Below are 21,782 nucleotides of genomic sequence, written 5' to 3'. Positions count from 1 at the left end.
TTGTATTACACCAGCGGAACTTGTTACACTCGTTATTACTGGTCCAGTTAGTGTTACTACCAAGACATGAGAATATCGACAAAACAAGAGATTGGGTCATTTTCAACAAGATGAGACAAGACAATAAGAGAAGTTGAAAAAGAAGTAACATTATAAAAATTCAGTTTTCATGCACAGCTCGCGACAAAAATGTTATTTTCATTCTCGATAGTAAGCAAAAAAAATTATTTGTTTTTTTTCCGTTGTAGTAGTATCTGTTGTTTCTAGGTGGTTGGTAGTAAGTCTCTCAGATCCACTAAGAACTTGTTAGTTTTTTCATGAGTCTGAATTGCTTCGATAGCGCTTTATAGGCACGAAATAATGTAATTTATAATTTTCGGCTTCTAACGTTCGCCTCTTCTACAACCACTGGAATGCTGACGAGCTATTTGGACTGAAATAGACACTTGAAAAAATATATGTCTTTATGATTTTCATAAAAAAAAATGTGGAAATATACCAAAGAAAGGATGAAAGCAATTCAGAATGAACTATTTACAAAAATATGTAGATCATGCAAAGTACAAGTAATAATTTTCAGACACAAGCAGGAAGAAAAAGCCCTTTTGATATAACAACTTTCATATAAACATTAAATAACATTTGTTTGAAGGTGATTGACAATGTTTCGTGATGAATTTCACTAGTTCGGACTTCCATTGTCTATTATATAAAATGATTTGAAATCCCTGAAACAAGTAAAAAAGAATAATTAAAAAAGAATAGTTGAAAATAACAATTATATTAAGCAACAATAAACCTGAAATGAAATGATAGTAAAATAACCTACAAGTAAAAATATAATAATTGAATAAATAAAAATTAAAGGAATGCAAAAAGAAAATAATAAAAATAAAAAAGTGTAGAGATTCCAAGTCACGTTAGTTCACGACGTTTCGATTGTTGGTATCTACAATCGTCTTCGGGTGATGACTGGACTGATTCCTCCGAGAGATGACTATTTTATAGGTCGTTGAAATACTTTCACTTTCTCTACTTTCCATTTTCCGCTTCACTGATTCCGTGAGAGATGACCGATTTGGCGGGAGTTGGTCATTTCTCGTTTGATGATGGGTTTCCATATGTTTCGTATATCTACGCTGGCCTGGCTGAATACGTTGTTGGACAACATATATGCGGCTTCCTTAAATTTTCTCCTGAACCAATGTTCCTCTCTGTGCAAGATCTCAGCTTGGGACCACTCGATGTTGTGTTGATGGGTCCAAACATGGTCTGCTATTCCTGATTTGCTGGTTTCTCCTCGCTGTGTGTGCTTCTTGTGCTCGGCAATGCGAATATTCAATGGCCTCTTAGTTTCACCAATATAGGATTTTCCGCACTCACAGGGTATCCGGTAAATGCAATTCTTGGAATCGCAGTCTGCGTTTGGGGGCCTGGTTTTTGTGAGGCTGCTACGGATAGTGTTACCGGATCTAAAACAGGTTCTAATGTTGTACTTGGAACCAATTCTTCTTATCCTCTCCGATAATCCTCTGATGTACGGAAGTGCAAGCACTGGTTGTGACGGCTTCTCTTCCTTGCGGGGCTCCTGCTGTCTTTTGGCCAAAGTCTTTTCTACCATCGCTTTGGAGTATCCATTCCGCTGAAGATCACTTTTGATGATGTCTAGTTCCTTCTCGAGACCTTCCTTTGTATTACAAAGCCCAAAAGCACGGTCTAATAGAGTCTTGATGATTCCTCTTTTTGTCGATTGATGGTGGTTGGATTCGTGGTTCAGATTAAATAACATATATGAGTACTATATTGTGTGAAATCCTGCAAATGATATCTGATTCAATTCAAAAACGAATGTTTGGAGTACAAACTAAGTAGGAATATTTGTGAATATAATATAATGTTCATACAAAAGTAGTTGTTTGGAAAGTATTTTCTCTTTCGTGTAATTCAGTGTTTATATAAAAGTAGTTGTTTCGAAAGAGCTTTTTCTTCCAGTTTGTGTCTTTGCATGACCCACATATTTTTGTAAAGAGTTTATTACTTCCTTACTTTGCAAGATTCTCACATTTTTTTGTGTAAAGATGGAGAAGTACAAAGCCAAAACCTTTCTTTCTCAAGAATTATTCTCTCCTAAAAATATACCCCTCTTTAATTCAAACATACTTTGTATGAATTCATATTTATTTTCGAATAAATGAAGGTGATTACGAATTAAAGTATGACCATAAGCAGAATCCTTGCTCCTATCAGGTTTTCAATAAATATTGTAAATATTTATTGTATTGTATTGATTGATATCACTTTAACAAAATGAACAATAAAACCAAATGAAAAAATCAATATTTAGGTATCATCATAAATTCACATCTTCGGTGGGATCAGCTTGTTAGCTATCTATTGAAAAAATTGCGATGCATCCTATGCATGTAGATTCAAGTATGTTCAATTCTGTTTAAAATCTGTTTTTCCGCTAATCAGCTGTCGCCTCCACATAAAAACAACTCTCAGAAGTTGAGAAACTTGTGCGGGTTAAGGACTAACGAGGCTTACCTTTTAACGTGTGATTCCTAACAGGTTGCAGAATCATTCCAGCTTAAACCAGATAAATTCTCTCGAGAAAAATATCTGATCGAGGCGGGAATCGAACCCACGGCCTTCCGATCGTGAGTCGGGCGCACTACCATGGCGGCCAATTCCGGAGTACTTTGACCAAAATCAAAAAATCCTTTTGTACAAAAGTCGTGTCGAACCACACTGGAAATACGGTATTCTCGGATGGGGCGGGATCACAAGAAAGTACCTTTATGCATTGGAAGCATCCCAAAGAAGATTCTTGAAAATCATTCTGAATAAAAATAGTAGATACTCCAGTGAGCAAGTATATAACGAAACAAAAACGTTTGAACTGAGACAAATATGTTTTGAACAGCTGAATTATGCAGTATTAAAAATAAATACCTTTTCTCAACCTGGATCATACGTATTCTACCAGAGGAAAAACCGATTTGTCCAACCGCTAATGAGCAAGTTAGTAGGCCAGAAAAGTCATCAATTTTTGGGTCCAAGGGCTATCAAAACTCTTCCTGGTGAAATAAAAACTCAACAACCGATATCAAAAGAGAATTGAAAACATATGTATGTTGGAGGAACTGAAGAGAGATTCACCAAATAATAAAAAAAATAGAAAATAACATTTTACCACAAAATTAATACACAAATATACAAGAGGCATTCACTAACTGCAGTATTATACCACTTTTGAACTTTTGAAATTGATCGTTGATGTACAGTAAAAGAAGAATGGAATAATACAGATCCCTGAGGAATACTACAGTAGTTATGTGCTGGAATTTTTCGATACCTGATGAAAATCCATAAGGTAGTCAAGTAACACTTCAATGTGAGATTTCCATTGAAAAAATCCGAAAACAAGCACTCTTCCCAATCACCTGAATTACAATACTCTTCTAGACGCGCTTTTCACCAAACTAGGTGACGTTTTTAGTGGATGAACAATCGAAATAGTTTCTTCATCTCCTGAATACGCGAACTTGATCGAAATACAGTTTTGTGATTTATGTCTATTCGTCTGTAGTTTATTAATCAGATTTTCTTCAATTGATACATTGCAGACGTATCAATAAAACTCTTTGACCAATTTCCATATATGATGATGAAATATATAAATATTACAATGAATAACATATGAATGTAAATAATGGATAGAAAGGGCCCAATATTAATCTGTGCGGGACACCCAAATTCATCAGTTTCGGATCAGATTGGCAGATAACGATTTTGTGGGTATTTGATTAAAAAGAGTTCGGAATAATTCTTCTGACACCAAATAAAGATAATTTGCCGAAAATAATTTTATGAGAAATCAAAATTCTAATAATCCAACTCCGAGTGTAACTCCTACAATACTCCCTGTACCTAGCATTTGAGTAGGATAATTTTCTCACACTTGAAAAAATACTACCAGACACTTTTGATAACCAATAAAACATAAAGCATCAACAATAAATTGGTTGATATGTGATACGTCAGACACTGATAGCGATTTCCAAAAACGATTTTCCATCAAGACACTGTAAATACTGAAGTGACAAGGAACGTTTTACTTATTCGATCAACTGCTAGGTGATTCAAACTGAACTGTCATTGATCATCGTTCATTACATATTGTCCAATCTGTCCTAGGAATCGCACGTTAAAATGTGAAACCTCGTTAATATGCAACTTGCACAAGGAGAAAGCATTTGGTTAACGGAAAACACATTTCAATACATATTAGTACACGATACAGAGACTACAGTAGCATGAAGAGGAAATCTGAATGAACTTTTAATTTTCGGGGAAAAAATTTCATTCAACATAAGGACGATTGAACCTATTACAAAAGAATTCGAACCACTAATATGTCTTTGATCAGCTGAATCACGAACAAATAATATGTGAAATGTGTAAAACACAACGATCAAATGGCTATCACATATTTTCGTAATTGAATTTGGATAATTCGACATAGTAACTCCAATAAGATTTAAATAAATAAAATTAAAAAAGCAACGAATCATAATCCATGTACTTGGAATCAAATAGATTTCTTCTTTATTTCATTTATTAAATACTGCCATGGATCATATGCAAATTGCATTTTTATTTTGAAATCACAAAAAATAAATAAATGTGCGTTTTTGAAGACCATTTGTGGTATGCTGAATAATAATTTAGACATCAAAGTTAATGTCTTATATTCAGCCAGCTCTATTTATTTTAAATATTTTTACAATTGACCATTTTAATTATTAATTTAAATAATTCTGAAATACCGTTTATCCGAAAAGGAAATTTAGATTTTACAAATAGATTAAATTGTGAAAGGTTGCTAAATTTAAAAAAGTTAACATAATGGTGATTATGTTCATAAAAAACAAACTTACCAATAATTTTGAAGGCTTCAAAATATTCGTTTGGATGTAAATATCAGAGAAATAGCTCACCTGAAAAGAAAAAAAAATTAACCTGAGAAAATGTATTACTGTCATGAAGGATTGATCGAGATTAGTTCGTTAATCAAAAGTTTCGTGGTGGTGAGAATCAAGTAAAAAAATAATTGTATATAGGTAGTGCTCATCCTGTTTATCACACATTAAAAAACCTAAAAACCTAAAAAGTATTATATCAATAGTGTGAGAAACATCAAGAGAAATAAACTTGAAATATTTATAAGTAAACCAAATCATGAAAGTACGTGGTATCATTATAATTACTGAATTTGTTATTGTTTGTGCGTCTCTCTTCTCGCGTTAACTGCCAGGACGAAGTTAATATCTTGAAATCGTAGTTAACGTCTGACAGGAAATCTGTTTTTTTTTTCGGTTCGCTGGAAATAAGTCCAATGGTTGAGATAGATATTCGGTACCTCGGCTATTGAGATCAACATACGTCTTCAGATGGTGTTCTTAAAATCGCCGTATGAAAGGTTGGCCTATATACCGTCGCAAAATCGAAACCGGTAGAATTCTTCATTCACAATAAAATAGAATTATTTTTTTTCTCTATTGTTAACTACCACTGACCGAAACAACCTTCTGGGAAGCCATGATGGTTGCTTCCGACCTCCAGAAGTTTCCTGCGTTTTTTGAGCCTGAAATAAGCACATTCGCAATCTTTGCCTACACACACATTGCTCAAGTGCAATAGTTGAATCGTCGTGGATTCATCCAATTAACAGAGCTTCCGTCGGGTTTATAGTGTAATAATGCAGCCTCATTCATCGTTCTCCTTCATATATAGAGAATAAGAGCTATCTTCTAAAAAATAATAGTTTTGAAAAACAATAAAATTTAATTTGACTCATTTTTTTAGCGGTGAAGTGGTCGAAATGATACTTCGGTATGATGTGATCTGTAAAAAAAACGTTTGATTTTCGATCTTCCACTTATTTTGAAGTTTTTATTCTCAATACCCTATAGCTTACTCAGCCCTTCCTCCTTTATCGTTTATGTACGACGGGGCTCCACATGTTGCCCCTAACAAAATGAATGAATTATCTCGCAAAAAGTCTGTGATCCACCTTTTGATCTTGCTGGTAATAAAAATGGGCCAATAAGGTAGTCACCAATCATTCCTACCCAAACGTTCAGCGAAAATTGTTGCTGAAAATGATTTTTTTTAATAACATGGGGATTTTCGTCGGCCCAAAAATTGTCATTGTGGAAGTTCATAATAGCATCTCGTGAAAAACTTATTTTGTCCGTAAACAAAAGATTTGGTATAAAAATATTATTACGTGGCATCGTATGAATCAAGCACCTGCAAAACAATAATCTTGGGTGAAAGTCCCGAGGCAGTAGAGTTTGGACCCGCTTTATACGATACTGGTATGGTTTTTGGGCTAACTTCCAGATGCAGTGCAATCTTTCTGGTACTATAAGAAGGATCATCTCCTATCGCATCAAGTATAGCTTCTTGTAGTTGATGCGTTGTTATAGTTTCTGGTCTTGCACCGCCTGCATTTTTTATTAAAACTCCCAGTTTTACATAATCTTGCATGTAGCGTTCTGAATGTTTTGGCACATGGAATTATTCTGTTAAGATTAGATATGTGTCTTGGTAAATTTTGCGCATTTCTTCCGAATTTCGAAAAACAAAGGAATTAGTCAGTGGCAATATTGTTGTCTATGGTGTCCACTGATACTCCACTGGACCTATTAATTTCAATATTGTTAGGGATAAATAAGCGCCTTATTACTTCGAATAACTAACAAAATTCAACTAAACCGGTGTGAGGATATTCATGATATTTTATAAATAACGTGTTTTTCAAACTTCAACGCCCTGTATCTCAGAAACGAAGCAACTCCGGACATATGTGCATGAGAACTTTTTTTGTTACAACGACCTAACGAATCACGCTCTGAAGTTTCGTACCGTAGTTAGGAAACACCCTGTATATTTCAAAAGCAAAATGCGGTAGTACTTCATATATAGAATCAGTCCAACACCAATTATTTCCATAAAAAGGGGAAATTTCAGTTTATTTTTTCAACCCCTTGATATCAGGTCTCTGTGCGGATTACTTAGTTACATCATTTCATGAAGTTGAATAACATTATTTCCATAATTGTCTCTTTAGAAAAGCGAAAATTAGAGTGTCATAATCGGCCGTCCAAAATCGGTGTGTGTGCAATTAGCCTTACGCTAGTTGCACACACACCGATTTTGGACGGCCGACTTTGTACCGGCAGGACCGGGAAGTAGTGGCGTACATGACTAAATACACTCTTGCATACTCACCAGTATCGAATGCTCGGTGAAATTGTAGTTACTACGCATTAACTTCGTTCTGGTAGTGCGTGCTAATTACGACAACAAAGCAACTGATTGTTTGACCGATAAGAATCCGGTGAGTGTGCAAGCACCCGCTACCAATAAAATATCGGCCGATTTTATACTGGCAGTCCAAAATCGGTGTGTGTGCAACTAGCGTTAGATGTTCCTGTTTCAATGCGACATCGTATGCGGTTTGTGCACGTTGTTGCATCTGCTCTGGCACGCGAGTATTCAAACCAAAAGTTTCAGTTGATAGGTAGTGAGGGAGATCCCCAGACTTGGTAATTTTCTTTGAGGACATCTCAAGACTTTGGTGTTCAGTCAACGAATTCAAACTGGGAAAGAATTGCAAAACCGTATAATTGTTTCCTGTGAAGCAACAAGTAATACTCCAGTGATTTTCAAAGGACCTCTGATAGAAGTCCATTATATCTCAAAGTGGAGTGCAGTAGATTTGCGAAGAAAAAAAAAACTCAAAGTCGTCTCCACAATTTGATATCACCATCAGATGTTTGAACGGTAAAACCATCAATCAGTAAATGTTTCGAACCTATACAGGTTTATCATTAGCTAATTATTTTAAATTCTACAATAAAAGAAGAACAACATAACTATTCAATGAAGTATAAAATACTTACATGAAGAAGAAAATATTTTATAATGGAGAAAAGAAATTTGCCACATGTTACCTATGAAACAAATGTTAACAGTAACATGTTAATAATAATGAAAAATATTTTTCCAGCTAGTGAAAAACGGAGAAATTCATGATCATATTTCTCTGTGATTCAACTATGGGCGGCTTGAATCCCAATGGGCTTCTCCATGTCAGTATTTTATACTTCATTGTATTAACTATTGTTATGTTGCTCTTTTTTTATTGTAGAAATTCAAATAATTATCTGATGATGAACCTATATATGTTCGAAACATGTACTGATTGATGGTTCTACCGTTTCAACATGTGATGGTGATATTAAATTGTGGAGACGACTTTGAGTTTTTATTCTTGGCAAATTTTCAAAAGAGTACGCGAGTCACTGAGAAGTAGTGCTGGAGCTTACATACGTGAAGGAGGCGAACATTTAGAGCAGTCGATTTGATTTTGGTATTTTTTGTTCATAATAGTTAAAAATAAAAAATGAATTATTATGGGCACTTATTATAAAAACTGAAAATTATACCATTTCCTAGATTATCTGGTTACCACAATTACTAAATTAAAAATAGGAGGAAAAATCGAATAGTGAAAAGAAAACAAATGCATTTTATTTTCTACCTCAAAAACCGTACGCCGGACAAAAAAAAAGGCAGGGGGGCATTTTTAAGAGAAGATAGAGGGAAATTACAAACAAATTGCATCTCCTATTATGTGAAAAACCTTCCGAGTCTCAACTCATCTGAAAAACAAACAGATAATTCTAAGAACGTTGTTTCGACCCTCAAAGCGTTCCAAAGAAAAATAATACGACCCCTTTGTCATGAAAACAAGGTCTCTTGTTCTCGATCGCTTGCCGGAGGGAAGAAAATTAGCTTTTGATTTGCCAGTCGCTCTAAGGAGTCTAAAGAATAAGTCGTTCATTTGATAGCACTTTGTTCAAGAAGTCTGTGCACTAAATTGATTGTTTATTAGGGATTTAAACAGTGGAATTGTTTCGGAATACTGATTCGTTGAAATGTTAATAAATGCTGGATTTCTTAAAGAGATGCAAGAGCTCTAAAGGAGTAAAATCCTTGAAAAGTTCTTACTTGGATTTGATAATATTCGTTCTCTGGATATTTTTTCAGAAGAACGTCGTTACGAATTTATTTTTTTTTAATTTATTTCTGATGGTATTGAGCGAGTGTATCTAAAATATGTTTCACACGGTCGAATCTACCGGACTAAGTCAATTGAACATTTAATAAGAGTTCGCTAGCCTTCTTCAGCGTTCCAAATTACCGATTTAGCTTGTGATATCTAGGTCTTTAATTAGAATGTCTGCTTGCTAGCCTGGGCTATCAATTTGCAAGCTCAACTATAATAAATAGTTTTTCGTCCTTGGTATATGAATAACTATCCTTCAACCCCCCTGGTGTATAATTAATAACGAATATATAAAGTTTTGAGGCAAATAGGCTTGTAAAAATCTTATATTATTATATTAGTATAATTAGTGCTATAGCATATAATGTCAGTTCACCTTCATAGAAAATGATGATAAAAATGCCCTTCGTTTCGTAAGTTCGTAACCACTGTGAATGGGGGATCGCTAACTGAAGAACATTGATTCCATGAATAGCCATGAAAATTGTCCATTAATGACATTATTTGCCAGCTACGAATTCAGTATCAAAATATCAAATTTCACCTACAGCCTAACTGAAATATTAGGTATTTATATGTTCCTTCTTCCCACAGATACAATTTATTTTTTTAGTGACCTTTTTTGGGTATATTTACCTTCCAAAATCTGAAAAATAAGGAAATTATTATGGAGAACTTTATACAAATGTAGAAAGGGCAAACTTTTTAGTTTACCCCGATCAGTTACTGCGTAAAATCAAAGTATTTTTCACAAAGAAAAATGTTCTCTTTATCAGTATCTTGTCGTATTTAACAATTTTGCCTATCAGAAATAAAATTTCTAAGAAATGATACAATATTCATTTCTGAAGACGGAAGTATAATTATCTGCGACAAAATCAAGTAAAATATATATGTTGTGGAACACGCTGAATAGACCAGGGCCAGGCACCATAAATGATAAAAAGTGAAAATAAAATAATATTAGGATGAAACCCATTGGTAAAGGAGGGGAATATGAAAAAAATTAAGGGAAAAATAAATTACGGGTGATCTGAGTTCGGGAAGTGAGAGGAGGTGAGTTTTTAAAGGTAAAAAATGGTTTATCACGATTTCCGGCAAAACTACTGAGAAAAAAAGTTAAATGACAAAGTTGCAGGTAATAAAAAGATCAACCACTTTTGTTTTCCAAATTTTTTCACATAACCTCAAAATGTATGTAAAAAATTCAAAAAACCAAGTTTTTGATTTTTTATTTCTCTTTTTAAAAAATGAAACTTCTACGAAATTTGGTGAAAACTTACCTTTTCATGTCCCAAATACACTGTAATTCATTTGATGTGAAATATCCATTTTTTCAACTCATTTCGACTGAATATCAAAAAAGGACCCTAATTTTCAATTGTAAATTCTCGCGTCAGAATATCAACTTTTTTCAAAAAGTAGGTGCGCTTTTTGTTCGTTGAAATCTCTACTTTTTGACGGTGTGGAAAAAATATACATTACTATAGTAAATGTTCTCAGAGAATGCAAAAAATCGAAAAAAACTCGAATTTGTTTTTTTTTTATTTTCATCCTACTGTAATTTTTTTTGTTTGAAAAATCATCGAGCCTGGTCTAGAAAAGTATTTTCTCCTGAAAGAATATCTCCACAGTGCTTTTTTATCAGAAGATACCATTTTTCAAGCAAAATAATGTAAAGGGTTGTAGGGAATGCAGTTCTTCGAGACAAATTATTGGACTGTGTATTGGTTATAAGACATGCTTGTTCAAATTGATGTCAATTTTGAGTATTGAAAAATTTATTGAAAAGTTCGTGTTGCAACTACGGAAAGAAGGTAGGTACATTGATATCTACCATTTTATTTACGGCTGTGAATAGGTGAAATTCGTTTTTTCTTCACTGATTTCGTAGCTGGCAACGAATGTCATTGAAGACAAATTTCCATGGCCAGCCATGGAATGAATGTCCTCAAAGACAAATTTTCACGGCTAGTATTGAAATTTAACGACCAATGGTGGGCTTGGCGCACTACTTTCCGTTAGTGGTAAATTCCCCCAATTCGTGACTGAATTCCATGACTACCTTCACACTGGTAATCTCGTACAGAGTTTTTACGATTTTTTTTATTTCTCATTCTGATTGCTTAGAAATATTATTAGCAATTGCATTGCTCATGATATAATAGATTTGTTTTTGTATTTTTTCAGAGCATCGACAAGCAAAAATTTTCAAAAGAAATGGTTTCTCAATATTTACTGCCTTAAATATACATAACTATTCAATTGATGAAAGCATTTTTTCAACAGTTTTTGTTGACATTTTGTAATTATTTGATTATCAGATTCCAGAAAAAAAATTTCAATGCTTCATTTGTTTCAATTTCTTCAACACCTTTGATTAATCACAAATAAATGAAGTATTGAACCATTGAAATTTTTCATCATTGATCTCATTTAAAGTCTTCAAAGAAAGAAAAACAATTCAGAATGCAATTTCAAAATTCACTAAAATTTTGATGTTACCCTTCAACTTGATGAAAACATAATTGAAACGAAAACTGTTGAAATTGTTTTGACAGCTACCTATTGTTTATAAATAAATAATAAATGAATAAATCTTTATTTTCCTTTTTTTAACAAAGTTATAAAATTTGTATAGGACTAAAAAAGAAGAGATCGGGGACTGAAAGTCCTTGAAAAGAAGATAATGACAACTACCTACTTATACACATAAATTCTTCAAAGCGATAATAACAATTATCAACAAGAAAATCCTTGAGAGTTTTTTTTTGAAGATATACATGCTTTTGGATTTTCTATATAATATCTGGAAGAATTATATATACGTGGAGCCATCCGATCGGGTGATACAAAAGCTAATTTGGTTTTTGCAAATGGTACAAAAATATTGTTTTTTTATCTTGTATCAATATTACGCTCACATATTATTTGGTACAAACAACTTGTTCCTATTCCCAACAACAGACAAGCATAAGTCAAAAATTAAAAGATTAGGAACAGTTAGAATTCAAAATTTTTAAAAGCATTTCTGCATGAATCACGGTTACTTATGCCACTAATGATACGTACAAGTTTTTTTTGTGATGTAAAGACGTCAGAGCAGCGAGAGGAAAGACCCCAGAAGCACACTTCATATCTTAGTCTGGAATCAAACTGAGCATAGTTCAGCCTTAGCATCTGATCAACATTCAAAACCTGCCTAATATTTCGAAACTGATATGAAACAGAGTTAATTGTTTTGATAAGGAACTCACAGTGGTTCTGCCAATTCAGACATTTATCAATGTGAAGACCTAAAAATTTTGAACTCATACATCTATTGTTATTGTGTCGGAATTATCAATTTATTTAACTATCCACCAAGTAGGTACCCAATGTAATGGGCCGAAATCTTTTTAATTTTTGAAACGACCGAATCTGACGTGAGCCGAAGTACCGGTTTTCACACCATCCACTGTTCCAATGAAATTTGTCATAAATATGGGTGGTACAATTTCGGGACGCAGTCTTTTTTTAGTAAATTTTCGGGATATTTGCAAAAAACGAGAACAACTAAAACGTTAAAAACTCATGTAGAGGAATATTATTTTCATTTTTCCGTGCTCGGAATCGCACGTTGAACGGTAAGACCTCGTTAATTCTCTGCTGACACAAGTTCCGACTCATGAGGATTGTCGTTCTTGATGTGGCATGAGCTAGTTACCAAAAAAACTGATTTAACTTTTGCACTATCTGTTAGCGCAGCTAACTCAATCATAGTTTCAGATGGGGGTAAACAGAAATGTGAAATAGCATTTGTGAATTAGACTATATTTCGTTTCGTTTTCGACGATAGCTAAAGTCATTGCCAACTTCAGATTTCACTGTTGGGCAAAACATTTCCGAAAAACGCGTTTGAATGAGAATATATATTATAGTCCAAAGTTACACAATGTATTGAACAGAGTTGGAAGACATGTTCCATTCATTCAAAATGCGAAATTTCAGTAAAGTGTTTCTTTAATTTTGTAAACAATACATGAAAAACGCAAATAATAAAAAAACAATAGTAATAACATATAAAACGCTCACCTATTCAAATAGGTGCTTCCATGTATGATTCGAAGACGAGCTATATGCAGGGTGTTCCATTTGTAGCATTACATGCTACTTTGGTATTCTTCACTTACCTTAACCAAACAAAAATTCAAATCTTTGAAGAAACAGTTCTATTGAAAACCTGTTTCTCTCACAATTTTCTCAATAACAATAACAATCAATTCATAATGGTGTAGAAAACAAATGAACCATTTCAATGACCAAAATATAAAACGGTTGCTTCATTTAAAAACCAAGGGAATCAAAAACGCAATACCTTTTCAAAATATGGCCCTTGTGATGCCATATATGAAACGAAAAATGATTTTGATTTTGAAGTCAAAATAGTATATTGTGTAACAAGTGCGTGAAATCGACTTTTTTACACAAGCGTGGAATTTGCGACACGAGCCCTCAGGCGAGTGTCGCAAACAACGCGAGTGTAAAAAAGTCTTCACGCACATGTTGCACACTATACTTTTTCTACGACCATACAGAGAAAATTAAGCACCATTAGTTTAAAGAGCTTTATTGAATTTCAGAATAATTAGTAAGTACCTATATTATAAAATTAACAATTAATTCTTATACTGAGATTATTATTTTTGGTTTTCATTCTGATGTGGAATAATAATGATTATTAATAGTAATATTGGAAACTGTGACCATTCCAAAACTTACACCTGCAGCATTTGATTTTTTTGAGATTTTGGTTTTTGTATCATGGACGTTTACTATGAGTATTGTACCTAAATCTTCAATATCATCTAATTTCAGTTTATACAGTTCATCTCTTCTAAGAGCTCCAGCAAGTCCAAATATTAGTATAACCTAAAAGAAAAAGAAATTACAATATAGAAACTAAAAAAAGATTATCGTTGTCAGAAATCGAACCCAGGTTCTTGGGCGCGCGAGGCCGACGCACTACCGCTGAACCATTCGTATTTACAAATATATGTGTGAAAACGCGATTCTCAACGCCCAATTTAAAATAATTCAGAAGATCATAGTTAGATATCACATTAACATAGTTTCAGATAATATATCTGATTTGGCCAACTATACTTATTAGGATCTACTTTATTTATAGATATTATTTTCTATTTATTCAATACTACCGTGAGACATTAAACTTACCTTGGTCAATAAAAATTTTTCGTCAGGAGCTTCTTGTATAAACTTCAAAATTTGTTCTTTCTCCAAAACTCTGGATTTTGTGGGAACGCATCCCTCACTCTTCCTTTTTAAAAAAGCACGTACCTTAGGATAGTCAATATTTATGTTTTTTTAATGCTGATAGTACTTTTTAGCATTGAGAAATTACTCCAAAGTGTTGCTGCCTTAAAGTTCTTGGATAATTCTGACAAATATGCTAATATTACGTTTTCAGAAAATGAATTAATATTCTTTGTTTTCCTCCATGCCATGAATTTCTCATACGTATTTTCATACACGCTCAATGATTTTTGGGGTAATAAAGTCTTACTAGCCTCATTGGCTGCATCCATAACATCCGGCGGGGTACTTCGTATATCTGAATGATCAGAATCCATTATAATATAATGTTAAAATATTAACAATTAACTCTCAACAATGAGCTCAAAACAATAATGATGAAGCTATTTTGACAGTTTATTTATGATTTATTGCTGCTCTTAAACAAAAGATGCACTAAGGCCGCCTATCAGTGAAATATTCATGTATTAGGTCTTATGGACAGACTAAAATGTATTTCTTATGAGTATATTTCACGCAATGGTAATAAAACACTTGAATGTACCATGTTATTCTTATGGGTTTATTTCACGCCCTAGGGCGTAAAAATAATTTCACGCACAAGGGCGTGAAATTACATTTTACGATTCGTGAACGGTGTGTGAAAGTAATATTTCACGTACGGGAGTAGAAAAAAATATTATTAGACTCCCTGTACAATTCAAACCGAGGCATTCAAAATTGTAATGAAGTTGAATTTCCATTGGAACAGCATGGACTATATTTTCGCCTAAACTTTTCCACAAGAAAATTGATGCGGGTTCCATTATTATTCAGAAATGTTTAGATTCAGTTGGTGAATTCTGAAATTTCCACATCGATTCATTGGCTTCTAGAATGCCTAGCAAAGAAAACCACTGTATATTTCCAGATCGAATTTCGTATTCCAACTTATGAACTTTGCGAGGAGGAAATAATCTAACATCTGAGATTTCCAATAAGAAACGCAGAAAGAGACACTGTGCGTTCGACTCGGTTTGTGTATTTCCTTGCAATTTACTCGGATATCAATTTCCAGTCAAATAATTTAATATCGTTTCTTCCGAGGCGACCCTCTTCGATAGCTAGAACTTGTTTTTGCGAGAGATCAGAACTGCCGACATAAAGGATATCTTATCCCAAGATTAAAAGGAGTTTCAGTGACTCCCGCACACGAGTTTCCAATCTAATATCCGGTATATATCTCTTTTTCTCCCCTACTCTCATAGGCCAGTCAACAATGGCACAATCTCAACCATGTATGTTGTGGATATCGTATATCAGCAGAAATTTTTGGAGCTTATGAAGATACAGATTTGGTATAAATGTAATGACCCAACGGGTGACTTAGATCAATTTCTATCTTAAACATTCTTATAGTTATAATCTGAGACACATTTTTATAATTTTTTTTCTTGGTTGTCAACGGCATCGACTGCTTGGTCGTTAGTTTTGTATTCTAGGTAATTAATGTTAAAAATATTCGAGCTACCTCGCATCATGCCTATTCGTAGTTTCTGAGCCAGATAATGTTGCAAAGTCATCTGAACTTCAACTGGATAAATTCCCTCGAACAAAATACCTGGTCGAGGTTGGGATTGAACCCACGACCTTTCAATCATGATACGGACGCAGTTCCACTGCTCCAATTAATCGCTTATAGTGAATTCAAAGACTGCCATCGTCGTCATCCTCCATATGTAGCTTTTATTGATTCATTTCAAATCTACCTACCAAGGGTAGGAGTGGCTTCAAAGTGAACTTAAAGAAAGTTTCTACCAAAAAACTGTTTGTGAAAACTTTCCTGAATCTTATGAATTTTTGTATGCTGAAACCGCATTTCACAGCAGTTTCTTCATTACCCACCATTCTTTCTCAATATGCTATCAATTTATTACTTAAAAAAATATAGAAAATTTATATACAAGTTTAGCTAGTAATAGTTTTATAAATCGGTTATATTTTGGCTTACAGTCATATTTGATTTCTTAAGTTATAATATAAAATTTTTGAAATATATTTTTTTAATATTTCCTCTCCCTTGTCGTAAACATTATTGAGTAGCTTTTCTCGTATGAATGGCTTTTTGTTGTTCTTTCTGAAGTGACCAACAGTTATCACCCCATTTTGATATTCCACCGTCCCTGATATCGTTTCTCCATCTCTTTTATGTACGTTCCCCTTGCTCTTCACCCACGTCACAAAGTTTTTAGGCATCAGGCAACCAAGAGTTTCGAACTTGTTTATCATGTTAGCTACAATAAGCTTATAGTTCGAGTTTCAGGCATTACCCAATAACTAAATCACAACTTTTTTAAATGATTTCCTAGTCTCCTGTTTTCTCATTCATTGTTGCTTCGAAGTTTGAATCGAACATTAATTGACGAATATCAAGCCCGACGAAAATCTCTTCTTTTAACTTAGCTTCTGATCTGATCAAACCCAACTTTATGTGCAGTGAAAGTAGAAGAATCTTCTTGGGGTCAACTAAAGCTTCGTGTGAAATGTATTTTATGCCAATTCACAATTTTGATCTCTTGCTCTGCTATTCCATTCACATATAAAACATTGAAACTTTGTGAATCAGTTTTGTTGACCAAGGAGCATTGAGACAACTTTTAAATCCCCACACAGCATCTAATCGTGAGCTGTATAGTTAATTTTCTCTAAAATGATATGGAGATTCTCGTAAGATTATTTTATATGAAGTGAATGTGCTACAAGCACTCAAGCATAATTATGTCCCTTATTCAATAACGCACCTTTCAAGCTTGTTTTTGATTAGTCGATAAAAAAATCTCCATTTTTTTTTGTATTCAATGCCAAATTCATGCATTAGACTTTCAATTCCATGGCAGTAAACCAGATCTTCGTGCTTTCGAAAATATTGACTGAATTGTTCATATCTTGTTCTATAATGGCAAATAGATGTTCCAGGTTCCAATAAATGTTTCTCTTTTAGTCTAGAACCGAGTAATTGTGTTTTTTCCTCAGTCAAACCGAAATCTCCAACTGAATCATTTAACTCTAATTGTGCAAATAACTGTGGTTTTAAATTGTCCGGAGTACACTGGAAATCGATTGACTTCGACTATACTCGTGACTACACTGTAAAAACCACCAATAACTTCAGGTGGCATGATTTGTGCTCTGTCCATATCAGGGGTACAGCAAATTTAAAAGCCTTTTTCTATTCCCGTACGTGAAATGGTACTTTCACACACCGTTCACGAATCGTAAAATGTAATTTCACGCCCTTGTGCGTGAAATTATTTTTACGCCCTAGGGCGTGACATAAACCCATAAGAATAACATGGTACATTCAAGTGTTTTTATTACCAGTGCGTGAAATATACTCATAAGAAATACATTGTAGTCTGTCCATAAGACCTAATACATGAATATTTCGCTGATAGGCGGCCTTAGTGCATCTTTTGTTTAAGAGCAGCAATAAATCATAAATAAACTGTCAAAATAGCTTGGTCATTATTATTGTGAGCTCATTGTTGAGAGTTAATTATTAATATTTTAACATTATATTATAATGGATTCTGATCATTCAGATATACGAAGTACCCCGCCGAATGTTATGGATGCAGCCAATGAGGCTAGTAAGACTTTATTACCCCAAAAATCATTGAGCGTGTATGAAAATACGTATGAGAAATTCATGGCATGGAAGAAAACAAAGAATATCAATTCATTTTCTGAAAACGTAATATTGGCATATTTGTCAGAATTATCCAAGAACTTTAAGGCAGCAACACTTTGGAGTAATTTCTCAATGCTAAAAAGTACCATCAGCATTAAAAAAAAAACATAAATATTGACTATCCTAAGGTACGTGCTTTTTTAAAAAGGAAGGGTGAGGGATACGTTTCCAAAAAATCCAGAGTTTTGGAGAAAGAACAAATACTGAAGTTTATACAAGAAGCTTCTGACGAAAAATTTTTATTGACCAAGGTAAGTTTGATGTCTCACGGTAGTATTAAATAAATAGAAAATAATATCTATAAATTAAGTAGATCCTAAAAAGTATAGTTGGCCAAATCAGATATATTATCTAAAACTATGTTAATGTGATATCTAACTATGATCTTCTAAATTATTTTAAATTGGGCGTTGAGAATCGCGTTTTCACACATATATTTGTAAATACGAATGGTTCAGCGGTAGTGCGTCGGCCTCGCGCGCCCAAGGACCTGGGTTCGATTTCTGACAGCCATAATCTTTTTTTAGTTTCTATATTGTAATTTCTTTTTCTTTTAGGTTATACTAATATTTGGACCTGCTGGAGCTCTTAGAAGAGATGAACTGTATAATCTGAAATTAGATGATATTGAAGATTTAGTTACAATACTCATAGTGAACGTCCATGATACAAAAACCAAAATCTCAAAAAAATTTACCATCACGGAACATCTTGAATTATACCGAAAATATACGGCACTCCGTCCGCAAAAATACGCAGAAAAAAAATCATTTATTATTTATCAAGGTGGAAAATGTACCTGCCAGATCGTTGGTATAAATAAAATTGGTAAAGTTCCTTCGGTAATCGCAAAATACCTAAATTTACCTCATGCTGAACAATATACAGGCCACTGTTTTAGGCGGTCATCCGCCACGTTATTAGTAGAAGCTGGAGGCGATTTGCTCACCTTAAAAAAACATGGAGGTTGGAAATTCTCTGCAGTGGCAGAGCATTATATAGAAAACTCAATTACTCAGAAAATTGATGTGGCAAATAAAATTTTATCGCCTCAAAATCAAATTTCCTCAGCCCCTATCGCCACTACTTCTATCATCTCAACTTCCAAGTCAAGAAACACACTAATAGAAAAATCATATGCTGCAGGTTTGGAATGGTCACAGGTTTCAATATTACTATTAATAATCATTATTATTCCATATCAGAATGAAAACCAAAAATAATAATCTCAGTATAAAAATTAATTGTTAATTTTATAATATAGGTACTTACTAATTATTCTGAAATTCAATAAAGCTCTTTGAACTAATGGTGCTTAATTTTCTCTGTATGGTCGTAGAAAAAGTATAGTGTGCAACATGTGCGTGAAGACTTTTTTACACTCGCGTTTTTTGCGACACTCGCCTGAGGGCTCGTGTCGCAAATTCCACGCTTGTGTAAAAAAGTCGATTTCACGCACTTGTTACACAATATACTATTTTATACAATTTCAACAGATCCTCGACAAAAAAATAACATACTTTGTGAAGAACCCAACACTTGTCTTCATTACTGATTTCAATACCAAAATATGCAAAGTAAACTTTTTCAGTAATGTTCTTTTGAAGTTTTTCAATTACAAAATTACCACAACTATAGCAACAAGCGTTATGAGAATCTTTACAATCACGTTTGACCTCTTTGAAATGTTAATAAAAAGCACACAGTGATTTGAGTTTATGTTCACAACAATTTAAATTATACTTACTGGTAAAATTTATTAGATTTACCAACTTCAAAATATTCAAATAATTAAAAATGTATCTTATACATTTTGTTCCATAATCTTTATTTTTACTCAATATTGAAATGTGAGGAGTTGGTGAGTGATACAACCTTTTTTATTTATTTTTTTTTTCTAATCAGGACATCAAATTACCCAGGAATCAATCAAAATCAAATCAAAAAAGTTTTTAAGTTGTTGGCCTGTTTGAAAGAGTCACTACTGCGACTGGTGTTTGCAAAAGAGAGTAATCAAAGAATTTTCATTGAAAAACATGAAGTAGTAGCAGATAAAAGTTCACCTTTTATAAAATAGACTTTTATTTATCGTGAATTCATTACAAATTCGTATATTATGTAATAAATTGTGCCTGCAATACCATTTTTTGTATTTTCAAAGAAACAGGATATACGTGTTGAATATATTCTCATCTTGAAGCAGTTGAGTCAATAGGTTCCCTTTCAAAGAATCAAAAACAAACCGAAAACTTTAATGAAAAAATTATATATTCATTCCTCATATACGTTCAATCAAAACGTATAAAAATGAAAAAAGACCAATTGAATATATAGAAAAGAATAAAATTCTAACATGCGGTGTTGCTATTACATCCTCACCACACGATAACAATTAAGTCAGTATGATTATAATTGATAAAATATGTGTCAAGAAAAATAACATTTTTCAATATGTGATGACATTGCCCGATATTTGATGAAAATCCATATTTTACATGAAAACATTTGAGAAAGCTGCTATATAGCAGAACACGTGTTGTGGTTTTGTGAACTGTCTAGTGAAACCTCCCTCTCAATTGTTACTTGTTACATTTCAGAATATTAGAAATGTTCAACAAGCAAGTGATAACTTCTTTGATGACTTTGGTGCTGATGAATGGAAGAACGTTGTGATGATGATAATATTAACAATTATATTTATAGTATATTTGACAAATAGAACATATGTTAGCATCATCAAGTACCTACATAATAACGACAAAAACATTCAAAAATTTACATGCAAGGTAAACTTGGAATACTGGTCTCTACAAGAACAAGTACCTACTACGAACTCTTGATCATGCAATAAAGTTTTTGGAAGTAGAATCTTTCATATACACAAAATCAGATTATATAATTGATTCAAGTGATTATTCTGAATCGGAAAGTGGAAAGGAGGTCGACTATATTGAAAATGAATAGAAAACTGTATAGGTATATGAGTAAATTTTATAATTTCGTTGTCTCGCAAATTTTTTATATTTGAATCGTTATTTTCAGAAGTATACTTTGTTTTCAATTAAAACTTCATAATTCTACCTGTAAAAACATAAACCGTCATACTAAATCAAATTATACACATACTTCCTGAAAGGAATTTTCCTGTTCTAGTACCTATAAATGATCCAATGAATATAACAATCATGAGATTGGGTTTTCCCCCAAAGAAAATGTTTGTGAGAAAATAGTTCTATAACCATACTAGCAGACCCGGCCACGCGTTCCTTGGCTAAGGTTTTTGTTATATTACATTGTAGTAAACTATTTAAGAGGAACGGTAGGAGAACATCAGTCACGAGGACCACTATATTTTTTTACATACCTAGATGCCATTGGTAAAAAAAGATAGCGACCACCATGACAGATTTTCTACTACCGTGACCCTTCAGTACAATTAAATTATCATTTACGAACGAAGACGAAAACGTCAAAGCTGGTATAAAAATCCACTGGATTGGGATTTGAAGGGGAAGGACTTTGAACATGATTGATTAAAATTTTCGTACAGTTGATATTAAGCAAAAATCAATACAAAAGAATTAATTTTAA

General features: G+C 33.3%; 1 protein-coding gene across 4 annotated transcripts in view; it reads right to left on the bottom strand.

Moving 5' to 3' along the window:
* Fur2 (furin-like protease 2) overlaps positions 1-21,782 on the bottom strand; it is a 1,328,139-nt gene that overhangs the window by 1,265,105 nt on the left and 41,252 nt on the right. Inside the window, exon 2 of one of the 4 annotated variants that reach the window (XM_074181937.1) lies at positions 4,944-5,003. The exons of the other annotated variants lie outside the window; for them this stretch is intronic. The gene's annotated coding sequence lies outside the window, so the exon portion shown is untranslated. The remainder of the gene's footprint in view (positions 1-4,943; positions 5,004-21,782) is intronic. 4 annotated transcript variants of the gene reach the window in all.

Source organism: Leptinotarsa decemlineata, unplaced genomic scaffold (assembly GCF_025532065.1).
Source record: "Leptinotarsa decemlineata unplaced genomic scaffold, Ldec_3_MD MMD2_tig00026328_RagTag_RagTag, whole genome shotgun sequence".
NCBI classification, from domain to species: Eukaryota; Metazoa; Arthropoda; class Insecta; order Coleoptera; family Chrysomelidae; genus Leptinotarsa; species Leptinotarsa decemlineata.
The sequence above is the reverse complement of the archived record's forward strand: the minus strand, read 5'-3'. Positions and strand labels throughout refer to the sequence as shown.